The sequence below is a fragment of the Acinonyx jubatus genome, chromosome B2, assembly GCF_027475565.1.
Source record: "Acinonyx jubatus isolate Ajub_Pintada_27869175 chromosome B2, VMU_Ajub_asm_v1.0, whole genome shotgun sequence".
Taxonomy (NCBI): Eukaryota; Metazoa; Chordata; class Mammalia; order Carnivora; family Felidae; genus Acinonyx; species Acinonyx jubatus.
This window is the reverse complement of record NC_069385.1, coordinates 86,084,369-86,090,800: the sequence shown is the minus strand read 5'-3', so window position 1 is coordinate 86,090,800 and position 6,432 is coordinate 86,084,369.

Below are 6,432 nucleotides of genomic sequence, written 5' to 3'. Positions count from 1 at the left end.
TGATAATTATAATAGCATATATATGTATATAAATTGCGAACACCTTCAATTCCTTTTGGCAATAGAAAACATCTGGATAAAAATTAACATGATCTGAATAATGATGTGTAACTATACAACAACCATAACTCAATTTTGTTATATATTTACATTTTTAACTATTTGCACACATTTAAATTTCAGCAGGTGAAACTATTGCTTAAAATATTTTTTTTAATGTTTATTTTTGAGAGAGAGAGGGAGACAGAGTGTGAGCAGGGGAGGGACAGAGAGGGGGGAGGCACAGAATCTGAAGCAGGCTCCAGGCTCTGAGCTGTCAGCACAGAGCCCGATGCGGGGGTCTGAATTCACAAACTGCGAGATCATGACCCCAGCCAATGTTGAACCGACTGAGCACCCGGCACCACTATTGCTTAAATTATTTTATAGCCTTTTAGAGGGAGGTACTCACTGAATCAATTGCATATCCTTAGAAATTACAGAAAGCCTAATGTTTTTTACAAAAATGCTACACTTGGTCAGTCAACAAAGTGACATTTTGATAAGAGAAGAGAAGGGGAATAGGTTAGATCTATTCTGTTCACTTCGGGGTAATATTATTTTATTTTAGAATGTTTGAAAACAGGTTCTAGTTTTGTAATGCTTAATGTTCATTTCAAGAAAAAAGAGTAAATGTTAACTTTTAGGACAAAATGCTAACAAGCAACAATCAAAACATGTTATTATTAGATCGGTTAGAAACTATAAATTCTCATAACTGACAATTTGCTGCTAACATGCAGTACACTGTAACACAAATTAGTAGTATTATAGAATAATTTTATATGAATCTGTCTTTTGGTAGATTTATTTTAAATGGTACATTTAAGAAATATGATTATGTAATGGATAGCTTTAATTTAAACCAATTGCTATGTAACCATTACTCTAAACACATTTCCCTTTCCAAAAATATTCATAGCAAAACCAAAAAAAAAGTATAGAATTTTTTAAAAGATGGGCACTGAAGTTTGAATTTTAAGAACAAAAAGAAAAAAAGAAAAAATTAAGTTTGACAAACAGAAATAGACATCTAAGAGAAAAATTCAACACCTGAAAACAGATTAGACTATAAAAACTGTCATTAGTAATGGATTGTTACTCAGCAACATAGTACGGCACAACAATAATGAACTTAACACCTCTATCAATAAATAGAGAAAAAAATATTTTGCTTTAAATGAGAAAGCAGAGGAGAAAACTTGACCTTTTGTATTTATTTGAGTAAATGTATATTTGGCACATTTCCAGAAAGACTTTGGGTGGGAGAAAATAATTACAAAGAGGCCTATGTTTAAATATCATGGTTGTGACACACACTGACAAACACCAGGCCATCTAGCTTGTCACTCTCCCAGCTGAAAAAAACAAAGCAGAGACGTGAAGGAAGAGTGGCATGTCTGTCAGAACGCACAATTTTCTGGCTTTTGTCACTGTGTCACACATTGTATTTCTTTTAAGATTTGCTTTTATATTTTATACAAACCTGTCACAGATCCGGGGCCTGTGACAAGCAGTCTAGAAAATAAAAAAATAAAAACAAAGACAGTGGGGAAATTCTAAAATGTATCCTTTAATCAATCATATTAGGTGATGTGAAACGTGTCAGTGTGGGCAGCATGCTAATGTTGCTGTTAGGGAGACAGAGGAGCTGAAGACTCCAACCTTTAATCAGCTACACTTTCACGTTTTTGACCTGTCTGAAGTCAGAGCTGAATTTTTACAGTTTACTTCTATCTCAATATTTCCACCATCGTTAACTGGAAAAAGAGTGAGAAACACCAGGTAAAGCATTTCAAAAAAACCTACAGCACAAAAAAGCGTGTTTGTCCATTTTGCCAAGTGTTTTTCCAAATATGCTAAGAAAGATTGTCTGACCCAGAGCAGTATGACTTTGTCACTAAACATCAAAGGGTAGAAGTGTCTGCTCTGGAAATGACATCAACCATCACTGAAACACTTTTCAGATTTGATTGTTCTAATGCTCCTTCTCTAGCATAAAGACACTAATCCATCTGATGAATATGAGCCTCAGAACTTCTCTGGAATTTTTTAGAAATAGGGGATCTCCTTCTTCTGGCTTTGCTGGACTGTTGGATGTAAAGCCCGGATCTGCTGGTCACTATTTTTGCCAGTGCATGGGAGAAACCTATCTGCATATTTAGCATAGAGTGCCGTGTACACAGTCAGCACTTAATATATACCCAACTGAACATTCCTGGACTTTGACCTAGGAAGCTGTGAATTGCCTGTCGGTGACCTAAGGGCCTCAGTTAGACAAATCACCTGCAATAACCGCAGCAGTTATGACCATACTGACAAGTGACAGAAGCAAACTCCAACTGACCTAGGGCGTTTACTCTCTCTCATGGTTCTGAAGACCTCAGATATTGGCAGCCAGAGACCAGATCCATGTCGGAAGATGCTGTTATCAGCAACTTCTTTTTTTGTATCTTTTGGTTCTGCTTTCCTGTGTTTCCCTCTTCATCAGAAGAGCTGTCTTACAGCGGGGATACTGGGGCAGGAAGGAGGCTGCTGTATGTCACTGTCCACCAGGCACTGCAGTAGCTGGGCAACAGAGATGTCACAAGTGCCCCAGGAGTTGAGGCACTCTGCTACAAAGTCCCTGGCTGGGAGGGGAGGGTTGCTGGAGGAAGCTGCTGGCTGGTAAGTGCTGCAGACTATCGTGGCCTATAAAGCTGGGCACTGAAGATGCTGTGAGCACTGCCTAAGCCTCGGGCTGAAGAAGCCACGAATGCAGCAGGAACCTGCTGAGTGAGCCTTCTGGAAGCGGGAAGTAAAACTTTTTCTCCTGAAATGTCTCTCAAGCACCCCCTCATAAAGCTTCAGGGTCAGCTGTCAGAGGAAATCATTTAAAGGGCCCACATTCATTTTCATAGGGCAGGAAAACGAGGTGAATCTGAGGCTAAGAGGCAAGAAATAGATAAGCAGCAGAGAGGCATTGCAAAGCCACATTTTTACTTTGGTGCTATAATATTATCTCAAGTGTGCACATCTTAAATTTTCTTTATTTTCCAAGTTTCTTTTCTTGTGGGATAGTGACAACATTTAATCCCACTCCTCAGGCAGTGCATCAATGATTCCAAACATCCCTTGACTAGCTGGGAAGGAAAAATTAGTGAGAGTAGCATGGGTGGATTTCAGAGACAGAGATTGAGTTTCCAGCCAATTTTTGTTTTATAAAGTAGTTTTCTCAATCACCCAAGGGAAGTTATTCATACTTTGACATTAGGAAAATTGATTCTCAAAAGGTTAATAACCGTTGCCATATGTTTATCTCAGCACATGGTGAAGGTTTATTATTATATATTTAAGCTTGGGGACATCAAAACAATGATTCATAAACATCCAAAAAAAGTTTTTAAGTATAACTTACAAGCTTAAGTGCACAACTTGATGAATTTTTATAAATTGAACCCACTTGTGTCAATCATTCTCAGGACTTCATAAATAGTTAAGGTGCCAGAAATTCCTCTGAGAATCTAAAGTAAGTTGAGGTCTCTTCTTGAACATGCACAAACACGAAGAGTTTAGCTTGATATTGCTTAGTTTTTACATAACCCTAGGCAAGATCCCCTACACAAAACACAAAATGAGTTTTTCCCTTCCTATTGGAATAGAATAATCTACCCATTACACTTTAGTTTATTAGTCCAAAGAACAGGGAAAAAATACAGTAAAGTACAAATCTCCCATGGCTTTTTAGAATCACTACATAATTTATGTGTTTTACATTTTAACTGACAATGTATATTAAATAATAAACTGGTATTAATTATATTCACCGATTAAAAAAGTAATGGATGTTTTTAAACAATAAAGGTATCAATATATTTTTAGTTGAACACAAAATTCTCTTGGAAGGTGTGTGAAGAAATACCTTAAGTTTTCTATATGGGATTTTTTCCTCTCTTTCAATTCCACTTTAAACAACAATGTATTAATCATGATATTCTTTGGAAGGGGCTAATCACAGGTATAAATGGTAACATTATTGAGGCTACATTTATGTTCTAAATTCTGCAAATACTTGGATGCAATTGGGCATTTCCAATTCAAGAAAATATAGTTCATTAATCATAAACAGTTACTGTTAACTGGAAGTTATTACTTTGACCACCAGATGGAGCCAGTATTGTTTCAGAAATGGAGTGGATCCTGACATTTTCATTTCCCCCCACTGTTTCTCAATCTAGGAGTTAAAATTTGCTTTCGAATTTGATCAGGGACTTCAGAACTACTACTATTGATTGAATCTATTCTTGTTAACTAATAGCTATTTCCATTATTTCCTATAAGCAAACACCTAAATTTGAAGGGATTGTTTTATATGACTTTTATGTCTCTTCCCAATTTAGAATTCTCTTATACATGCTGGGAATGTTTTAAGAGTACCATTCAAATTCCATTATGCTACTTAGAAGGCATTATTTGATATTTCATTGTTTTTTGATATTCATAATTTTGGCAGTCAATACTGATGTTATTTTATGAGAATTTAAGGCATACATTAGGGAATAAAATGGAGAGAAACAGAGATAAGATACGAAAGACTATTTTTTTGAGAGAGAAAGAGTATGTATGCACATGTGCAGGGGAGGTTCAGAGAGAACCTCAAGCAGATTCAACACCCAGTGTGGAGCCCAACGTGGGGCTCAAAGTCACAAACCAGGAGATCATGACCTGAGCCAAAATCAAGAATTGGTGCTTAACCCACTGAGCCACCCAGGCACCTCAATACAAAAAGACTCTTAATGCTATCCATTTTGAAAGTCTTATTGAATGTCAATGCAATGGAGACATCTCCACAATGTTGAGCAACTCAGTCCAAGAGAATGCAAGTTATATACTATATATATATATTGGTTTCTGCTGTACCTTTGCTTTTCTCTCCTACCTTTTGTGTATAACAAATATATCTGTATTCCAAGACATTGATTCATTAATATTTTTTCAAGTTTCAACTTCACTAATTATCTGTTCACATATTCTGGACAAATCAGCATTGGTGCCAAATATGAAGTTGCTGGGTAAAAGGAAAATTGGAACTGAGAGAAAAGAAATTCCCCCAGAAATTTCCCCAAAAGAGTTAATCAAGATGAGGCCAAGATATCATCTTAGGAAGACTGTGCGTGTGCTGGCGGCCAGGTGGTGAAAGCACTCGGTAACCTTTCAAAGCCAGTAACTCCAGGGAATGGAATTCACGCAATTAGCCTAAGCGTGTAGTGTGAGAATGGATTTGACAACATGTGAAAGGCAAGCTGTAATTGATTTCACTGATAAGAGGCCAGAAGGGAAGCTGGAGGTGAACAATAGGAAAAGTTGAATGTTTGATGTTATATAAACTTAATGGGCATAGTTTGGAAACAGTGTGTTGTTTCTAGGTTACTGTCAATTACAATTTAAAAATAAAGAACGGTAGCTGTTGCTAGGATGGTATCTAAATTGAATTGGTGATGATTAGGCTAATGGAATATAATACCCATTTGGGGGGCACATTCTCTAAATGTGTAATTGGGCTATGAGCAAGAATGAAAGGGAATAAGAATACAGACTCAGGTGGAACTGTGAGTTCTAATCCTAGTACTGTCACTTCCAAGCTGGGTTACTTCAACTCAGTGCTGTGTTTTCTCATCTGGAAAATAGAATGAAAGCAATAGTGGTGCAAGAGGTTGTTGTTAGGATTAACTGAGATGATATGCAACCTTAGCGCTCAATTTGTGATATATGCTTAATAAGCTAATGACAATAATAACTCTATTTGTTCCATGAAATACTTGGATGACATTGAACAGCAGAGGACATCTCAGAGAAGGAGATAGGTTTATGCTAGTTACTTAGGCAAGGAAACAGCAAATGGCTAAAATTTGCCAAAGGACTAAGTGCCTCTTAGTATGACAGGAAAAAGTGTTCCATTCAGGGAATGAAGCCCCCTGGGGAAAATACTAAGAGGAGAATAGCTGTTGCCCTCCAGGACCTATATCAACTAAATGGCTTGCCTGTGAGCTCACATTCCTGTTCTTATTTACCAGTAGGGATCCTTCAGAAATGTTGCTCAAAAAACTGGAAGGAGTGGACAAGAGTCCTTCCCACTGTACTTCTCTAAAGCCTTGTAACTTGAGAAATACTCCAATTCTTAAGAGGGCATTTCACTGATAATAGCAGGACATTTTATTTACAGAGGAAAAAGAGACATGCAAATGTAATTATCTGCCAGAAATATAATTCTAAAAGCAAAATGTCTAAAAGTTCTTGACTTTTCCATGAGGACATTTTCATTGCTCAGCAGGTAGAAGAAGCCATTCAATAATTAGGAAACTTCAGACTTAATTTATGAACAGATGTGGTGCTATGGATAGAAGCAATTAGGGG